Source organism: Oncorhynchus mykiss, unplaced genomic scaffold (assembly GCF_013265735.2).
Source record: "Oncorhynchus mykiss isolate Arlee unplaced genomic scaffold, USDA_OmykA_1.1 un_scaffold_265, whole genome shotgun sequence".
NCBI classification, from domain to species: Eukaryota; Metazoa; Chordata; class Actinopteri; order Salmoniformes; family Salmonidae; genus Oncorhynchus; species Oncorhynchus mykiss.
Genome location: NW_023493721.1, coordinates 69,376 through 88,993, shown reverse-complemented (window position 1 = coordinate 88,993; position 19,618 = coordinate 69,376). Strand labels below are relative to the sequence as shown.

Below are 19,618 nucleotides of genomic sequence, written 5' to 3'. Positions count from 1 at the left end.
TCTCTTTTGGTTCACTTTTGCCGGTCTCAAGCCAGCCGGGTAAAGGACGAGGGTTGGAATTGTATCATAAAAAAACAAGGATCGACAGAAGAAAGTTCATTTGTAGTTCCAAACATATTTAGGGAGTTTTTTACTCACTTTTTGTCTCTCCCACAATGTTATTCCTCACTCCTACAGTGTCCTTCACATTTACATGCACATTGCCAATTCTGCAAATTAGGTGATGACATGTTTTAGAAACTTCTAGCGACTTTTAGGACAGCCAATAGCTACTTTCCTTACTGAGGTGTTGGCAACACTGCTGACTTTAAACATCGGCTATCTGAGCAGCTAACTGATCGCTGCAGCTGTACATAGCCCATCTGTAAATAGCCCACCCAATCTACCTACCTCATCCCCATATTGTTTTAATTTACATTCTGCTCTTTGCACACCAGTATTTCTACTTGCACATCATCATTTGCTCATCTATCACTCCAGTGTTCATTTGCTAAATTGTAATTACTTCGCTACTATGGCCTATTTATTGCCCTACCTCCATTTGCACGCACTGTATATAGACTTTCTTTTTTTTCTTCTATTGTGTTATTGACTGTACTCTTTATTATTCCATCTGTAACTCTGTGTTGTTGTTTGTGTTGCGCTGCTTTCCTTTATCTTGGCTAGGTCGCAGTTGTAAATGAAAACTTGTTCTCAACTAGCTTACCTGGTTATATAAAGGTGAAATTAAAAAAAACAAGAAACATTTCTCTTTTTCCCAGAAAAGGGATGTAGCTCAGCGGTAGAGCGCATGCTTCGCATGTATGAGGTCCTGGGTTCAATCCCCAGCTTCTCCATTGAAACCTTTGCAATGGCCCATCTCCTACTTTCCAGAATGTTGAAATTCTCAGCAGGAAACAGAAGTGGTATGGTTGCCAACTTCAATTGCATAATTTTCAAAAACTGAAGTTCATGGGTTCGATGACTGTCCATACTTGTATTAAGAATTGCTGCTATCATTTCATTGTAGATTCAATGGAGTGGTGTATATAAAAAGTACATTGTATTAATATTGCATTTTACCTGCAAATAAAATGGGATGGAAGCTCAGAGGGGGAGTGCATGCTATTTATGAATGAGGTCCTTGGTTCAATCCCAAGGTTCTCCACTGAGTTTATTTGTGTGCCAAATTCACATTACACAACTACTACTTTCCAGAATGTTGATAAATATTTTGCAGCATAGATTGGCATGGTGGCCAAGTGGCAAGGCGTCGGTCTTGTAAACCGAAGATCATGGGTTCAAATCCCATCTGTGCCTTACTGAAAATTAGCTGGTACCAGTTCTTTAACTGGAGGAATTTAAAGAAAAGGCAAGTTGTCTCAATATGGCAACCCTGCTAATATATTGTAAGGGGATGTGTCTCTACGGTAGAGCTAATACTTGAAGTGTATGTGGTCTGAAGTTAATCCACAACTTCTCTGATGAGTATATTTAGTTGTTAAATTAGCATTTGCACAACTCCCACTTTCCAGAATGTTGACATTTTAATAAGGAAATAGATGTGCTAAGTCATCTGTTTTTGTAAACTGAAGCACGTGGGTTCAATCCTTGTTTGACGTTTATGGAAGCTAGCTGATATTATGAAAATGTACTTTCATTAGAACAGTGTAAAGAAAAGGTCAATTGCGTCCAGACTGCAAATGAATCGCACATGCGGGAAGCTGCCGCTGGCTGATCCCGCCCTGGCTTACACAAAAAAAAAAACACAATTAACCTGATTTAGAGCCAGACTAGTTACCGTAATTTTCTCACATTGCCATTGCCATTTTTTTCTATTGTCTCTTTTTGGTCCATTTAGATTGCTAATGTCGATTGTATACCATTTCTTTTTTCTAAATGTTAAGGTTAAAAATGTCAAATGTTTTAGGCTCCTAAGTGGACCATAAGGTTAAAAACCAAAACAAATTAAGAAAACTAAACTGAAAAACTAAAAACAAAGAATAAAATAAAAAGGTCATGAAAAACTAAGTAGCTCCGCTCCGCCAGTATGTCTCTTTTGGTTCACTTTTGCCGGTCTCAAGCCAGCCGGGTAAAGGACGAGGGTTGGAATTGTATCATAAAAAAACAAGGATCGACAGAAGAAAGTTCATTTGTAGTTCCAAACATATTTAGGGAGTTTTTTACTCACTTTTTGTCTCTCCCACAATGTTATTCCTCACTCCTACAGTGTCCTTCACATTTACATGCACATTGCCAATTCTGCAAATTAGGTGATGACATGTTTTAGAAACTTCTAGCGACTTTTAGGACAGCCAATAGCTACTTTCCTTACTGAGGTGTTGGCAACACTGCTGACTTTAAACATCGGCTATCTGAGCAGCTAACTGATCGCTGCAGCTGTACATAGCCCATCTGTAAATAGCCCACCCAATCTACCTACCTCATCCCCATATTGTTTTAATTTACATTCTGCTCTTTGCACACCAGTATTTCTACTTGCACATCATCATTTGCTCATCTATCACTCCAGTGTTCATTTGCTAAATTGTAATTACTTCGCTACTATGGCCTATTTATTGCCCTACCTCCATTTGCACGCACTGTATATAGACTTTCTTTTTTTTCTTCTATTGTGTTATTGACTGTACTCTTTATTATTCCATCTGTAACTCTGTGTTGTTGTTTGTGTTGCGCTGCTTTCCTTTATCTTGGCTAGGTCGCAGTTGTAAATGAAAACTTGTTCTCAACTAGCTTACCTGGTTATATAAAGGTGAAATTAAAAAAAACAAGAAACATTTCTCTTTTTCCCAGAAAAGGGATGTAGCTCAGCGGTAGAGCGCATGCTTCGCATGTATGAGGTCCTGGGTTCAATCCCCAGCTTCTCCATTGAAACCTTTGCAATGGCCCATCTCCTACTTTCCAGAATGTTGAAATTCTCAGCAGGAAACAGAAGTGGTATGGTTGCCAACTTCAATTGCATAATTTTCAAAAACTGAAGTTCATGGGTTCGATGACTGTCCATACTTGTATTAAGAATTGCTGCTATCATTTCATTGTAGATTCAATGGAGTGGTGTATATAAAAAGTACATTGTATTAATATTGCATTTTACCTGCAAATAAAATGGGATGGAAGCTCAGAGGGGGAGTGCATGCTATTTATGAATGAGGTCCTTGGTTCAATCCCAAGGTTCTCCACTGAGTTTATTTGTGTGCCAAATTCACATTACACAACTACTACTTTCCAGAATGTTGATAAATATTTTGCAGCATAGATTGGCATGGTGGCCAAGTGGCAAGGCGTCGGTCTTGTAAACCGAAGATCATGGGTTCAAATCCCATCTGTGCCTTACTGAAAATTAGCTGGTACCAGTTCTTTAACTGGAGGAATTTAAAGAAAAGGCAAGTTGTCTCAATATGGCAACCCTGCTAATATATTGTAAGGGGATGTGTCTCTACGGTAGAGCTAATACTTGAAGTGTATGTGGTCTGAAGTTAATCCACAACTTCTCTGATGAGTATATTTAGTTGTTAAATTAGCATTTGCACAACTCCCACTTTCCAGAATGTTGACATTTTAATAAGGAAATAGATGTGCTAAGTCATCTGTTTTTGTAAACTGAAGCACGTGGGTTCAATCCTTGTTTGACGTTTATGGAAGCTAGCTGATATTATGAAAATGTACTTTCATTAGAACAGTGTAAAGAAAAGGTCAATTGCGTCCAGACTGCAAATGAATCGCACATGCGGGAAGCTGCCGCTGGCTGATCCCGCCCTGGCTTACACAAAAAAAAAAAACACAATTAACCTGATTTAGAGCCAGACTAGTTACCGTAATTTTCTCACATTGCCATTGCCATTTTTTTCTATTGTCTCTTTTTGGTCCATTTAGATTGCTAATGTCGATTGTATACCATTTCTTTTTTCTAAATGTTAAGGTTAAAAATGTCAAATGTTTTAGGCTCCTAATTGGACCATAAGGTTAAAAACCAAAACAAATTAAGAAAACTAAACTGAAAAACTAAAAACAAAGAATAAAATAAAAAGGTCATGAAAAACTAAGTAGCTCCGCTCCGCCAGTATGTCTCTTTTGGTTCACTTTTGTCGGTCTCAAGCCAGCCGGGTAAAGGACGAGGGTTGGAATTGTATCATAAAAAAACAAGGATCGACAGAAGAAAGTTCATTTGTAGTTCCAAACATATTTAGGGAGTTTTTTACTCACTTTTTGTCTCTCCCACAATGTTATTACTCACTCATACAGTGTCCTTCACATTTACATGCACATTGCCAATTCTGCAAATTAGGTGATGACATGTTTTAGCAACTTCTAGCGACTTTTAGGACAGCCAATAGCTACTTTCCTTACTGAGGTGTTGGCAACACTGCTGACTTTAAACATCGGCTATCTGAGCAGCTAACTGATCGCTGCAGCTGTACATAGCCCATCTGTAAATAGCCCACCCAATCTACCTACCTCATCCCCATATTGTTTTAATTTACATTCTGCTCTTTGCACACCAGTATTTCTACTTGCACATCATCATTTGCTCATCTATCACTCCAGTGTTCATTTGCTAAATTGTAATTACTTCGCTACTATGGCCTATTTATTGCCCTACCTCCATTTGCACGCACTGTATATAGACTTTCTTTTTTTTCTTCTATTGTGTTATTGACTGTACTCTTTATTATTCCATCTGTAACTCTGTGTTGTTGTTTGTGTTGCGCTGCTTTCCTTTATCTTGGCTAGGTCGCAGTTGTAAATGAAAACTTGTTCTCAACTAGCTTACCTGGTTATATAAAGGTGAAATTTAAAAAAACAAGAAACATTTCTCCTTTTCCCAGAAAGGGGATGTAGCTCAGTGGTAGAGCGCATGCTTCGCATGTATGAGGTCCTGGGTTCAATCCCCAGCTTCTCCATTGAAACCTTTGCAATGGCCCATCTCCTACTTTCCAGAATGTTGAAATTCTCAGCAGGAAACAGAAGTGGTATGGTTGCCAACTTCAATTGCATCATTTTCAAAAACTGAAGTTCATGGGTTCGATGACTGTCCATACTTGTATTAAGAATTGCTGCTATCATTTCATTGTAGATTCAATGGAGTGGTGTATATAAAAAGTACATTGTATTAATATTGCATTTTACCTGCAAATAAAATGGGATGGAAGCTCAGAGGGGGAGTGCATGCTATTTATGCATGAGGTCCTTGGTTCAATCCCAAGGTTCTCCACTGAGTTTATTTGTGTGGCAAATTCACATTACACAACTACTACTTTCCAGAATGTTGATAAATATTTTGCAGCGTAGATTGGCATGGTGGCCAAGTGGCAAGGCATCGGTCTTGTAAACCGAAGATCATGGGTTCAAATCCCATCTGTGCCTTACTGAAAATTAGCTGGTACCAGTTCTTTAACTGGAGGAATTTGAAGAAAAGGCAAGTTGTCTCAATATGGCAACCCTGCTAATATATTGTAAGGGGATGTGTCTCTACGGTAGAGCTAATACTTGAAGTGTATGTGGTCTGAAGTTAATCCACAACTTCTCTGATGAGTATATTTAGTTGTTAAATTAGCATTTGCACAACTCCCACTTTCCAGAAAGTTGACATTTTAATAAGGAAATAGATGTGCTAAGTCATCTGTTTTTGTAAACTGAAGCACGTGGGTTCAATCCTTGTTTGATGTTTATGGAAGCTAGCTGATATTATGAAAATGTACTTTCATTAGAACAGTGTAAAGAAAAGGTCAATTGCGTCCAGACTGCAAATGAATCGCACATGCGGGAAGCTGCCGCTGGCTGATCCCGCCCTGGCTTACACAAAAAAAAAAAAACATAATTAACCTGATTTAGAGCCAGACTAGTTACCGTAATTTTCTCACATTGCCATTGCCATTTTTTTCTATTGTCTCTTTTTGGTCCATTTAGATTGCTAATGTCGATTGTATACCATTTCTTTTTTCTAAATGTTAAGGTTAAAAATGTCAAATGTTTTAGGCTCCTAAGTGGACCATAAGGTTAAAAACCAAAACAAATTAAGAAAACTAAACTGAAAAACTAAAAACAAAGAATAAAATAAAAAGGTCATGAAAAACTAAGTAGCTCCGCTCCGCCAGTATGTCTCTTTTGGTTCACTTTTGCCGGTCTCAAGCCAGCCGGGTAAAGGACGAGGGTTGGAATTGTATCATAAAAAAACAAGGATCGACAGAAGAAAGTTCATTTGTAGTTCCAAACATATTTAGGGAGTTTTTTTACTCACTTTTTGTCTCTCCCACAATGTTATTCCTCACTCCTACAGTGTCCTTCACATTTACATGCACATTGCCAATTCTGCAAATTAGGTGATGACATGTTTTAGCAACTTCTAGCGACTTTTAGGACAGCCAATAGCTACTTTCCTTACTGAGGTGTTGGCAACACTGCTGACTTTAAACATCGGCTATCTGAACAGCTAACTGATCGCTGCAGCTGTACATAGCCCATCTGTAAATAGCCCACCCAATCTACCTACCTCATCCCCATATTGTTTTAATTTACATTCTGCTCTTTGCACACCAGTATTTCTACTTGCACATCATCATTTGCTCATCTATCACTCCAGTGTTCATTTGCTAAATTGTAATTACTTCGCTACTATGGCCTATTTATTGCCCTACCTCCATTTGCACGCACTGTATATAGACTTTCTTTTTTTTCTTCTATTGTGTTATTGACTGTACTCTTTATTATTCCATCTGTAACTCTGTGTTGTTGTTTGTGTTGCGCTGCTTTCCTTTATCTTGGCTAGGTCGCAGTTGTAAATGAAAACTTGTTCTCAACTAGCTTACCTGGTTATATAAAGGTGAAATTTAAAAAAACAAGAAACATTTCTCCTTTTCCCAGAAAGGGGATGTAGCTCAGTGGTAGAGCGCATGCTTCGCATGTATGAGGTCCTGGGTTCAATCCCCAGCTTCTCCATTGAAACCTTTGCAATGGCCCATCTCCTACTTTCCAGAATGTTGAAATTCTCAGCAGGAAACAGAAGTGGTATGGTTGCCAACTTCAATTGCATCATTTTCAAAAACTGAAGTTCATGGGTTCGATGACTGTCCATACTTGTATTAAGAATTGCTGCTATCATTTCATTGTAGATTCAATGGAGTGGTGTATATAAAAAGTACATTGTATTAATATTGCATTTTACCTGCAAATAAAATGGGATGGAAGCTCAGAGGGGGAGTGCATGCTATTTATGCATGAGGTCCTTGGTTCAATCCCAAGGTTCTCCACTGAGTTTATTTGTGTGCCAAATTTGAAGAAAAGGCAAGTTGTCTCAATATGGTTGTCTCAATATGGCAACCCTGCTAATATATTGTAAGGGGATGTGTCTCTACGGTAGAGCTAATACTTGAAGTGTATGTGGTCTGAAGTTAATCCACAACTTCTCTGATGAGTATATTTAGTTAGTTTAGCATTTGCACAACTCCCACTTTCCAGAATGTTGACATTTTAATAAGGAAATAGATGTGCTAAGTCATCTGTTTTTGTAAACTGAAGCACGTGGGTTCAATCCTTGTTTGACGTTTATGGAAGCTAGCTGATATTATGAAAATGTACTTTCATTAGAACAGTGTAAAGAAAAGGTCAATTGCGTCCAGACTGCAAATGAATCGCACATGCGGGAAGCTGCCGCTGGCTGATCCCGCCCTGGCTTACACAAAAAAAAAAAACACAATTAACCTGATTTAGAGCCAGACTAGTTACCGTAATTTTCTCACATTGCCATTGCCATTTTTTTCTATTGTCTCTTTTTGGTCCATTTAGATTGCTAATGTTGATTGTATACCATTTCTTTTTTCTAAATGTTAAGGTTAAAAATGTCAAATGTTTTAGGCTCCTAAGTGGACCATAAGGTTAAAAACCAAAACAAATTAAGAAAACTAAACTGAAAAACTAAAAACAAAGAATAAAATAAAAAGGTCATGAAAAACTAAGTAGCTCCGCTCCGCCAGTATGTCTCTTTTGGTTCACTTTTGCCGGTCTCAAGCCAGCCGGGTAAAGGACGAGGGTTGGAATTGTATCATAAAAAAACAAGGATCGACAGAAGAAAGTTCATTTGTAGTTCCAAACATATTTAGGGAGTTTTTTTACTCACTTTTTGTCTCTCCCACAATGTTATTCCTCACTCCTACAGTGTCCTTCACATTTACATGCACATTGCCAATTCTGCAAATTAGGTGATGACATGTTTTAGCAACTTCTAGCGACTTTTAGGACAGCCAATAGCTACTTTCCTTACTGAGGTGTTGGCAACACTGCTGACTTTAAACATCGGCTATCTGAACAGCTAACTGATCGCTGCAGCTGTACATAGCCCATCTGTAAATAGCCCACCCAATCTACCTACCTCATCCCCATATTGTTTTAATTTACATTCTGCTCTTTGCACACCAGTATTTCTACTTGCACATCATCATTTGCTCATCTATCACTCCAGTGTTCATTTGCTAAATTGTAATTACTTCGCTACTATGGCCTATTTATTGCCCTACCTCCATTTGCACGCACTGTATATAGACTTTCTTTTTTTTCTTCTATTGTGTTATTGACTGTACTCTTTATTATTCCATCTGTAACTCTGTGTTGTTGTTTGTGTTGCGCTGCTTTCCTTTATCTTGGCTAGGTCGCAGTTGTAAATGAAAACTTGTTCTCAACTAGCTTACCTGGTTATATAAAGGTGAAATTTAAAAAAACAAGAAACATTTCTCCTTTTCCCAGAAAGGGGATGTAGCTCAGTGGTAGAGCGCATGCTTCGCATGTATGAGGTCCTGGGTTCAATCCCCAGCTTCTCCATTGAAACCTTTGCAATGGCCCATCTCCTACTTTCCAGAATGTTGAAATTCTCAGCAGGAAACAGAAGTGGTATGGTTGCCAACTTCAATTGCATCATTTTCAAAAACTGAAGTTCATGGGTTCGATGACTGTCCATACTTGTATTAAGAATTGCTGCTATCATTTCATTGTAGATTCAATGGAGTGGTGTATATAAAAAGTACATTGTATTAATATTGCATTTTACCTGCAAATAAAATGGGATGGAAGCTCAGAGGGGGAGTGCATGCTATTTATGCATGAGGTCCTTGGTTCAATCCCAAGGTTCTCCACTGAGTTTATTTGTGTGCCAAATTTGAAGAAAAGGCAAGTTGTCTCAATATGGTTGTCTCAATATGGCAACCCTGCTAATATATTGTAAGGGGATGTGTCTCTACGGTAGAGCTAATACTTGAAGTGTATGTGGTCTGAAGTTAATCCACAACTTCTCTGATGAGTATATAGTTAGTTTAGCATTTGCACAACTCCCACTTTCCAGAATGTTGACATTTTAATAAGGAAATAGATGTGCTAAGTCATCTGTTTTTGTAAACTGAAGCACGTGGGTTCAATCCTTGTTTGACGTTTATGGAAGCTAGCTGATATTATGAAAATGTACTTTCATTAGAACAGTGTAAAGAAAAGGTCAATTGCGTCCAGACTGCAAATGAATCGCACATGCGGGAAGCTGCCGCTGGCTGATCCCGCCCTGGCTTACACAAAAAAAAAAAACACAATTAACCTGATTTAGAGCCAGACTAGTTACCGTAATTTTCTCACATTGCCATTGCCATTTTTTTCTATTGTCTCTTTTTGGTCCATTTAGATTGCTAATGTTGATTGTATACCATTTCTTTTTTCTAAATGTTAAGGTTAAAAATGTCAAATGTTTTAGGCTCCTAAGTGGACCATAAGGTTAAAAACCAAAACAAATTAAGAAAACTAAACTGAAAAACTAAAAACAAAGAATAAAATAAAAAGGTCATGAAAAACTAAGTAGCTCCGCTCCGCCAGTATGTCTCTTTTGGTTCACTTTTGCCGGTCTCAAGCCAGCCGGGTAAAGGACGAGGGTTGGAATTGTATCATAAAAAAACAAGGATCGACAGAAGAAAGTTCATTTGTAGTTCCAAACATATTTAGGGAGTTTTTTTACTCACTTTTTGTCTCTCCCACAATGTTATTCCTCACTCCTACAGTGTCCTTCACATTTACATGCACATTGCCAATTCTGCAAATTAGGTGATGACATGTTTTAGCAACTTCTAGCGACTTTTAGGACAGCCAATAGCTACTTTCCTTACTGAGGTGTTGGCAACACTGCTGACTTTAAACATCGGCTATCTGAACAGCTAACTGATCGCTGCAGCTGTACATAGCCCATCTGTAAATAGCCCACCCAATCTACCTACCTCATCCCCATATTGTTTTAATTTACATTCTGCTCTTTGCACACCAGTATTTCTACTTGCACATCATCATTTGCTCATCTATCACTCCAGTGTTCATTTGCTAAATTGTAATTACTTCGCTACTATGGCCTATTTATTGCCCTACCTCCATTTGCACGCACTGTATATAGACTTTCTTTTTTTTCTTCTATTGTGTTATTGACTGTACTCTTTATTATTCCATCTGTAACTCTGTGTTGTTGTTTGTGTTGCGCTGCTTTCCTTTATCTTGGCTAGGTCGCAGTTGTAAATGAAAACTTGTTCTCAACTAGCTTACCTGGTTATATAAAGGTGAAATTAAAAAAAACAAGAAACATTTCTCTTTTTCCCAGAAAAGGGATGTAGCTCAGCGGTAGAGCGCATGCTTCGCATGTATGAGGTCCTGGGTTCAATCCCCAGCTTCTCCATTGAAACCTTTGCAATGGCCCATCTCCTACTTTCCAGAATGTTGAAATTCTCAGCAGGAAACAGAAGTGGTATGGTTGCCAACTTCAATTACATAATTTTCAAAAACTGAAGTTCATGGGTTCGATGACTGTCCATACTTGTATTAAGAATTGCTGCTATCATTTCATTGTAGATTCAATGGAGTGGTGTATATAAAAAGTACATTGTATTAATATTGCATTTTACCTGCAAATAAAATGGGATGGAAGCTCAGAGGGGGAGTGCATGCTATTTATGAATGAGGTCCTTGGTTCAATCCCAAGGTTCTCCACTGAGTTTATTTGTGTGCCAAATTCACATTACACAACTACTACTTTCCAGAATGTTGATAAATATTTTGCAGCATAGATTGGCATGGTGGCCAAGTGGCAAGGCGTCGGTCTTGTAAACCGAAGATCATGGGTTCAAATCCCATCTGTGCCTTACTGAAAATTAGCTGGTACCATGGAGAGGTTCTTTAACTGGAGGAATTTGAAGAAAATGCAAGTTGTCTCAATATGGCAACCCTGCTAATATATTGTAAGGGGATGTGTCTCTACGGTAGAGCTAATACTTGAAGTGTATGTGGTCTGAAGTTAATCCACAACTTCTCTGATGAGTATATTTAGTTAGTTTAGCATTTGCACAACTCCCACTTTCCAGAATGTTGACATTTTAATAAGGAAATAGATGTGCTAAGTCATCTGTTTTTGTAAACTGAAGCACGTGGGTTCAATCCTTGTTTGACGTTTATGGAAGCTAGCTGATATTATGAAAATGTACTTTCATTAGAACAGTGTAAAGAAAAGGTCAATTGCGTCCAGACTGCAAATGAATCGCACATGCGGGAAGCTGCCGCTGGCTGATCCCGCCCTGGCTTACACAAAAAAAAAAACACAATTAACCTGATTTAGAGCCAGACTAGTTACCGTAATTTTCTCACATTGCCATTGCCATTTTTTTCTATTGTCTCTTTTTGGTCCATTTAGATTGCTAATGTCGATTGTATACCATTTCTTTTTTCTAAATGTTAAGGTTAAAAATGTCAAATGTTTTAGGCTCCTAAGTGGACCATAAGGTTAAAAACCAAAACAAATTAAGAAAACTAAACTGAAAAACTAAAAACAAAGAATAAAATAAAAAGGTCATGAAAAACTAAGTAGCTCCGCTCCGCCAGTATGTCTCTTTTGGTTCACTTTTGCCGGTCTCAAGCCAGCCGGGTAAAGGACGAGGGTTGGAATTGTATCATAAAAAAACAAGGATCGACAGAAGAAAGTTCATTTGTAGTTCCAAACATATTTAGGGAGTTTTTTTACTCACTTTTTGTCTCTCCCACAATGTTATTCCTCACTCCTACAGTGTCCTTCACATTTACATGCACATTGCCAATTCTGCAAATTAGGTGATGACATGTTTTAGCAACTTCTAGCGACTTTTAGGACAGCCAATAGCTACTTTCCTTACTGAGGTGTTGGCAACACTGCTGACTTTAAACATCGGCTATCTGAGCAGCTAACTGATCGCTGCAGCTGTACATAGCCCATCTGTAAATAGCCCACCCAATCTACCTACCTCATCCCCATATTGTTTTAATTTACATTCTGCTCTTTGCACACCAGTATTTCTACTTGCACATCATCATTTGCTCATCTATCACTCCAGTGTTCATTTGCTAAATTGTAATTACTTCGCTACTATGGCCTATTTATTGCCCTACCTCCATTTGCACGCACTGTATATAGACTTTCTTTTTTTTCTTCTATTGTGTTATTGACTGTACTCTTTATTATTCCATCTGTAACTCTGTGTTGTTGTTTGTGTTGCGCTGCTTTCCTTTATCTTGGCTAGGTCGCAGTTGTAAATGAAAACTTGTTCTCAACTAGCTTACCTGGTTATATAAAGGTGAAATTTAAAAAAACAAGAAACATTTCTCCTTTTCCCAGAAAGGGGATGTAGCTCAGTGGTACAGCGCATGCTTCGCATGTATGAGGTCCTGGGTTCAATCCCCAGCTTCTCCATTGAAACCTTTGCAATGGCCCATCTCCTACTTTCCAGAATGTTGAAATTCTCAGCAGGAAACAGAAGTGGTATGGTTGCCAACTTCAATTGCATCATTTTCAAAAACTGAAGTTCATGGGTTCGATGACTGTCCATACTTGTATTAAGAATTGCTGCTATCATTTCATTGTAGATTCAATGGAGTGGTGTATATAAAAAGTACATTGTATTAATATTGCATTTTACCTGCAAATAAAATGGGATGGAAGCTCAGAGGGGGAGTGCATGCTATTTATGCATGAGGTCCTTGGTTCAATCCCAAGGTTCTCCACTGAGTTTATTTGTGTGCCAAATTCACATTACACAACTACTACTTTCCAGAATGTTGATAAATATTTTGCAGCATAGATTGGCATGGTGGCCAAGTGGCAAGGCGTCGGTCTTGTAAACCGAAGATCATGGGTTCAAATCCCATCTGTGCCTTACTGAAAATTAGCTGGTACCATGGAGAGGTTCTTTAACTGGAGGAATTTGAAGAAAAGGCAAGTTGTCTCAATATGGCAACCCTGCTAATATATTGTAAGGGGATGTGTCTCTACGGTAGAGCTAATACTTGAAGTGTATGTGGTCTGAAGTTAATCCACAACTTCTCTGATGAGTATATTTAGTTAGTTTAGCATTTGCACAACTCCCACTTTCCAGAATGTTGACATTTTAATAAGGAAATAGATGTGCTAAGTCATCTGTTTTTGTAAACTGAAGCACGTGGGTTCAATCCTTGTTTGACGTTTATGGAAGCTAGCTGATATTATGAAAATGTACTTTCATTAGAACAGTGTAAAGAAAAGGTCAATTGCGTCCAGACTGCAAATGAATCGCACATGCGGGAAGCTGCCGCTGGCTGATCCCGCCCTGGCTTACACAAAAAAAAAAACACAATTAACCTGATTTAGAGCCAGACTAGTTACCGTAATTTTCTCACATTGCCATTGCCATTTTTTTCTATTGTCTCTTTTTGGTCCATTTAGATTGCTAATGTCGATTGTATACCATTTCTTTTTTCTAAATGTTAAGGTTAAAAATGTCAAATGTTTTAGGCTCCTAAGTGGACCATAAGGTTAAAAACCAAAACAAATTAAGAAAACTAAACTGAAAAACTAAAAACAAAGAATAAAATAAAAAGGTCATGAAAAACTAAGTAGCTCCGCTCCGCCAGTATGTCTCTTTTGGTTCACTTTTGCCGGTCTCAAGCCAGCCGGGTAAAGGACGAGGGTTGGAATTGTATCATAAAAAAACAAGGATCGACAGAAGAAAGTTCATTTGTAGTTCCAAACATATTTAGGGAGTTTTTTTACTCACTTTTTGTCTCTCCCACAATGTTATTCCTCACTCCTACAGTGTCCTTCACATTTACATGCACATTGCCAATTCTGCAAATTAGGTGATGACATGTTTTAGCAACTTCTAGCGACTTTTAGGACAGCCAATAGCTACTTTCCTTACTGAGGTGTTGGCAACACTGCTGACTTTAAACATCGGCTATCTGAACAGCTAACTGATCGCTGCAGCTGTACATAGCCCATCTGTAAATAGCCCACCCAATCTACCTACCTCATCCCCATATTGTTTTAATTTACATTCTGCTCTTTGCACACCAGTATTTCTACTTGCACATCATCATTTGCTCATCTATCACTCCAGTGTTCATTTGCTAAATTGTAATTACTTCGCTACTATGGCCTATTTATTGCCCTACCTCCATTTGCACGCACTGTATATAGACTTTCTTTTTTTTCTTCTATTGTGTTATTGACTGTACTCTTTATTATTCCATCTGTAACTCTGTGTTGTTGTTTGTGTTGCGCTGCTTTCCTTTATCTTGGCTAGGTCGCAGTTGTAAATGAAAACTTGTTCTCAACTAGCTTACCTGGTTATATAAAGGTGAAATAAAAAAAAACAAGAAACATTTCTCTTTTTCCCAGAAAAGGGATGTAGCTCAGCGGTAGAGCGCATGCTTTGCATGTATGAGGTCCTGGGTTCAATCCCCAGCTTCTCCATTGAAACCTTTGCAATGGCCCATCTCCTACTTTCCAGAATGTTGAAATTCTCAGCAGGAAACAGAAGTGGTATGGTTGCCAACTTCAATTGCATCATTTTCAAAAACTGAAGTTCATGGGTTCGATGACTGTCCATACTTGTATTAAGAATTGCTGCTATCATTTCATTGTAGATTCAATGGAGTGGTGTATATAAAAAGTACATTGTATTAATATTGCATTTTACCTGCAAATAAAATGGGATGGAAGCTCAGAGGGGGAGTGCATGCTATTTATGCATGAGGTCCTTAGTTCAATCCCAAGGTTCTCCACTGAGTTTATTTGTGTGCCAAATTTGAAGAAAAGGCAAGTTGTCTCAATATGGTTGTCTCAATATGGCAACCCTGCTAATATATTGTAAGGGGATGTGTCTCTACGGTAGAGCTAATACTTGAAGTGTATGTGGTCTGAAGTTAATCCACAACTTCTCTGATGAGTATATTTAGTTGTTAAATTAGCATTTGCACAACTCCCACTTTCCAGAAAGTTGACATTTTAATAAGGAAATAGATGTGCTAAGTCATCTGTTTTTGTAAACTGAAGCACGTGGGTTCAATCCTTGTTTGACGTTTATGGAAGCTAGCTGATATTATGAAAATGTACTTTCATTAGAACAGTGTAAAGAAAAGGTCAATTGCGTCCAGACTGCAAATGAATCGCACATGCGGGAAGCTGCCGCTGGCTGATCCCGCCCTGGCTTACACAAAAAAAAAAAACACAATTAACCTGATTTAGAGCCAGACTAGTTACCGTAATTTTCTCACATTGCCATTGCCATTTTTTTCTATTGTCTCTTTTTGGTCCATTTAGATTGCTAATGTCGATTGTATACCATTTCTTTTTTCTAAATGTTAAGGTTAAAAATGTCAAATGTTTTAGGCTCCTAAGTGGACCATAAGGTTAAAAACCAAAACAAATTAAGAAAACTAAACTGAAAAACTAAAAACAAAGATTAAAATAAAAAGGTCATGAAAAACTAAGTAGCTCCGCTCCGCCAGTATGTCTCTTTTGGTTCACTTTTGCCGGTCTCAAGCCAGCCGGGTAAAGGACGAGGGTTGGAATTGTATCATAAAAAAACAAGGATCGACAGAAGAAAGTTCATTTGTAGTTCCAAACATATTTAGGGAGTTTTTTACTCACTTTTTGTCTCTCCCACAATGTTATTCCTCACTCCTACAGTGTCCTTCACATTTACATGCACATTGCCAATTCTGCAAATTAGGTGATGACATGTTTTAGAAACTTCTAGCGACTTTTAGGACAGCCAATAGCTACTTTCCTTACTGAGGTGTTGGCAACACTGCTGACTTTAAACATCGGCTATCTGAGCAGCTAACTGATCGCTGCAGCTGTACATAGCCCATCTGTAAATAGCCCACCCAATCTACCTACCTCATCCCCATATTGTTTTAATTTACATTCTGCTCTTTGCACACCAGTATTTCTACTTGCACATCATCATTTGCTCATCTATCACTCCAGTGTTCATTTGCTAAATTGTAATTACTTCGCTACTATGGCCTATTTATTGCCCTACCTCCATTTGCACGCACTGTATATAGACTTTCTTTTTTTTCTTCTATTGTGTTATTGACTGTACTCTTTATTATTCCATCTGTAACTCTGTGTTGTTGTTTGTGTTGCGCTGCTTTCCTTTATCTTGGCTAGGTCGCAGTTGTAAATGAAAACTTGTTCTCAACTAGCTTACCTGGTTATATAAAGGTGAAATTAAAAAAAACAAGAAACATTTCTCTTTTTCCCAGAAAAGGGATGTAGCTCAGCGGTAGAGCGCATGCTTCGCATGTATGAGGTCCTGGGTTCAATCCCCAGCTTCTCCATTGAAACCTTTGCAATGGCCCATCTCCTACTTTCCAGAATGTTGAAATTCTCAGCAGGAAACAGAAGTGGTATGGTTGCCAACTTCAATTGCATAATTTTCAAAAACTGAAGTTCATGGGTTCGATGACTGTCCATACTTGTATTAAGAATTGCTGCTATCATTTCATTGTAGATTCAATGGAGTGGTGTATATAAAAAGTACATTGTATTAATATTGCATTTTACCTGCAAATAAAATGGGATGGAAGCTCAGAGGGGGAGTGCATGCTATTTATGAATGAGGTCCTTGGTTCAATCCCAAGGTTCTCCACTGAGTTTATTTGTGTGCCAAATTCACATTACACAACTACTACTTTCCAGAATGTTGATAAATATTTTGCAGCATAGATTGGCATGGTGGCCAAGTGGCAAGGCGTCGGTCTTGTAAACCGAAGATCATGGGTTCAAATCCCATCTGTGCCTTACTGAAAATTAGCTGGTACCATGGAGAGGTTCTTTAACTGGAGGAATTTGAAGAAAATGCAAGTTGTCTCAATATGGCAACCCTGCTAATATATTGTAAGGGGATGTGTCTCTACGGTAGAGCTAATACTTGAAGTGTATGTGGTCTGAAGTTAATCCACAACTTCTCTGATGAGTATATTTAGTTAGTTTAGCATTTGCACAACTCCCACTTTCCAGAATGTTGACATTTTAATAAGGAAATAGATGTGCTAAGTCATCTGTTTTTGTAAACTGAAGCACGTGGGTTCAATCCTTGTTTGACGTTTATGGAAGCTAGCTGATATTATGAAAATGTACTTTCATTAGAACAGTGTAAAGAAAAGGTCAATTGCGTCCAGACTGCAAATGAATCGCACATGCGGGAAGCTGCCGCTGGCTGATCCCGCCCTGGCTTACACAAAAAAAAAAACACAATTAACCTGATTTAGAGCCAGACTAGTTACCGTAATTTTCTCACATTGCCATTGCCATTTTTTTCTATTGTCTCTTTTTGGTCCATTTAGATTGCTAATGTCGATTGTATACCATTTCTTTTTTCTAAATGTTAAGGTTAAAAATGTCAAATGTTTTAGGCTCCTAAGTGGACCATAAGGTTAAAAACCAAAACAAATTAAGAAAACTAAACTGAAAAACTAAAAACAAAGAATAAAATAAAAAGGTCATGAAAAACTAAGTAGCTCCGCTCCGCCAGTATGTCTCTTTTGGTTCACTTTTGCCGGTCTCAAGCCAGCCGGGTAAAGGACGAGGGTTGGAATTGTATCATAAAAAAACAAGGATCGACAGAAGAAAGTTCATTTGTAGTTCCAAACATATTTAGGGAGTTTTTTTACTCACTTTTTGTCTCTCCCACAATGTTATTCCTCACTCCTACAGTGTCCTTCACATTTACATGCACATTGCCAATTCTGCAAATTAGGTGATGACATGTTTTAGCAACTTCTAGCGACTTTTAGGACAGCCAATAGCTACTTTCCTTACTGAGGTGTTGGCAACACTGCTGACTTTAAACATCGGCTATCTGAGCAGCTAACTGATCGCTGCAGCTGTACATAGCCCATCTGTAAATAGCCCACCCAATCTACCTACCTCATCCCCATATTGTTTTAATTTACATTCTGCTCTTTGCACACCAGTATTTCTACTTGCACATCATCATTTGCTCATCTATCACTCCAGTGTTCATTTGCTAAATTGTAATTACTTCGCTACTATGGCCTATTTATTGCCCTACCTCCATTTGCACGCACTGTATATAGACTTTCTTTTTTTTCTTCTATTGTGTTATTGACTGTACTCTTTATTATTCCATCTGTAACTCTGTGTTGTTGTTTGTGTTGCGCTGCTTTCCTTTATCTTGGCTAGGTCGCAGTTGTAAATGAAAACTTGTTCTCAACTAGCTTACCTGGTTATATAAAGGTGAAATTTAAAAAAACAAGAAACATTTCTCCTTTTCCCAGAAAGGGGATGTAGCTCAGTGGTAGAGCGCATGCTTCGCATGTATGAGGTCCTGGGTTCAATCCCCAGCTTCTCCATTGAAACCTTTGCAATGGCCCATCTCCTACTTTCCAGAATGTTGAAATTCTCAGCAGGAAACAGAAGTGGTATGGTTGCCAACTTCAATTGCATCATTTTCAAAAACTGAAGTTCATGGGTTCGATGACTGTCCATACTTGTATTAAGAATTGCTGCTATCATTTCATTGTAGATTCAATGGAGTGGTGTATATAAAAAGTACATTGTATTAATATTGCATTTTACCTGCAAATAAAATGGGATGGAAGCTCAGAGGGGGAGTGCATGCTATTTATGCATGAGGTCCTTGGTTCAATCCCAAGGTTCTCCACTGAGTTTATTTGTGTGCCAAATTCACATTACACAACTACTACTTTCCAGAATGTTGATAAATATTTTGCAGCGTAGATTGGCATGGTGGCCAAGTGGCAAGGCGTCGGTCTTGTAAACCGAAGATCATGGGTTCAAATCCCATCTGTGCCTTACTGAAAATTAGCTGGTACCAGTTCTTTAACTGGAGGAATTTGAAGAAAAGGCAAGTTGTCTCAATATGGCAACCCTGTAAGGGGATGTGTCTCTACGGTAGAGCTAATACTTGAAGTGTATGTGGTCTGAAGTTAATCCACAACTTCTCTGATGAGTATATTTAGTTGTTAAATTAGCATTTGCACAACTCCCACTTTCCAGAAAGTTGACATTTTAATAAGGAAATAGATGTGCTAAGTCATCTGTTTTTGTAAACTGAAGCACGTGGGTTCAATCCTTGTTTGACGTTTATGGAAGCTAGCTGATATTATGAAAATGTACTTTCATTAGAACAGTGTAAAGAAAAGGTCAATTGCGTCCAGACTGCAAATGAATCGCACATGCGGGAAGCTGCCGCTGGCTGATCCCGCCCTGGCTTACACAAAAAAACACACAATTAACCTGATTTAGAGCCAGACTAGTTACCGTAATTTTCTCACA

General features: G+C 38.3%; 17 non-coding genes across 17 annotated transcripts; all 17 read left to right on the top strand.

The window, feature by feature from the left end:
- The first annotated feature begins 764 nt into the window (after positions 1-764).
- trnaa-cgc lies at positions 765-836 on the top strand. Its single transcript has one exon. It is a non-coding gene; the product is annotated as a tRNA-Ala (tRNA).
- A 391-nt stretch (positions 837-1,227) lies between these two features.
- Positions 1,228-1,299, top strand: trnat-ugu. Its single transcript has one exon. It is a non-coding gene; the product is annotated as a tRNA-Thr (tRNA).
- Positions 1,300-2,796: 1,497 nt separating this feature from the next.
- trnaa-cgc lies at positions 2,797-2,868 on the top strand. The gene has a single exon. It is a non-coding gene; the product is annotated as a tRNA-Ala (tRNA).
- Positions 2,869-3,259: 391 nt separating this feature from the next.
- On the top strand, positions 3,260-3,331 carry trnat-ugu. The gene has a single exon. It is a non-coding gene; the product is annotated as a tRNA-Thr (tRNA).
- Positions 3,332-4,829: 1,498 nt separating this feature from the next.
- trnaa-cgc lies at positions 4,830-4,901 on the top strand. Its single transcript has one exon. It is a non-coding gene; the product is annotated as a tRNA-Ala (tRNA).
- Positions 4,902-5,292: 391 nt separating this feature from the next.
- Positions 5,293-5,364, top strand: trnat-ugu. Its single transcript has one exon. It is a non-coding gene; the product is annotated as a tRNA-Thr (tRNA).
- A 1,500-nt stretch (positions 5,365-6,864) lies between these two features.
- On the top strand, positions 6,865-6,936 carry trnaa-cgc. Its single transcript has one exon. It is a non-coding gene; the product is annotated as a tRNA-Ala (tRNA).
- A 1,803-nt stretch (positions 6,937-8,739) lies between these two features.
- On the top strand, positions 8,740-8,811 carry trnaa-cgc. The gene has a single exon. It is a non-coding gene; the product is annotated as a tRNA-Ala (tRNA).
- A 1,801-nt stretch (positions 8,812-10,612) lies between these two features.
- trnaa-cgc lies at positions 10,613-10,684 on the top strand. The gene has a single exon. It is a non-coding gene; the product is annotated as a tRNA-Ala (tRNA).
- A 391-nt stretch (positions 10,685-11,075) lies between these two features.
- Positions 11,076-11,147, top strand: trnat-ugu. The gene has a single exon. It is a non-coding gene; the product is annotated as a tRNA-Thr (tRNA).
- Positions 11,148-12,649: 1,502 nt separating this feature from the next.
- Positions 12,650-12,721, top strand: trnaa-cgc. Its single transcript has one exon. It is a non-coding gene; the product is annotated as a tRNA-Ala (tRNA).
- Positions 12,722-13,112: 391 nt separating this feature from the next.
- Positions 13,113-13,184, top strand: trnat-ugu. The gene has a single exon. It is a non-coding gene; the product is annotated as a tRNA-Thr (tRNA).
- Positions 13,185-14,686: 1,502 nt separating this feature from the next.
- Positions 14,687-14,758, top strand: trnaa-ugc. Its single transcript has one exon. It is a non-coding gene; the product is annotated as a tRNA-Ala (tRNA).
- A 1,805-nt stretch (positions 14,759-16,563) lies between these two features.
- trnaa-cgc lies at positions 16,564-16,635 on the top strand. Its single transcript has one exon. It is a non-coding gene; the product is annotated as a tRNA-Ala (tRNA).
- A 391-nt stretch (positions 16,636-17,026) lies between these two features.
- trnat-ugu lies at positions 17,027-17,098 on the top strand. Its single transcript has one exon. It is a non-coding gene; the product is annotated as a tRNA-Thr (tRNA).
- Positions 17,099-18,600: 1,502 nt separating this feature from the next.
- Positions 18,601-18,672, top strand: trnaa-cgc. Its single transcript has one exon. It is a non-coding gene; the product is annotated as a tRNA-Ala (tRNA).
- Positions 18,673-19,063: 391 nt separating this feature from the next.
- On the top strand, positions 19,064-19,135 carry trnat-ugu. The gene has a single exon. It is a non-coding gene; the product is annotated as a tRNA-Thr (tRNA).
- Positions 19,136-19,618: the final 483 nt, after the last annotated feature.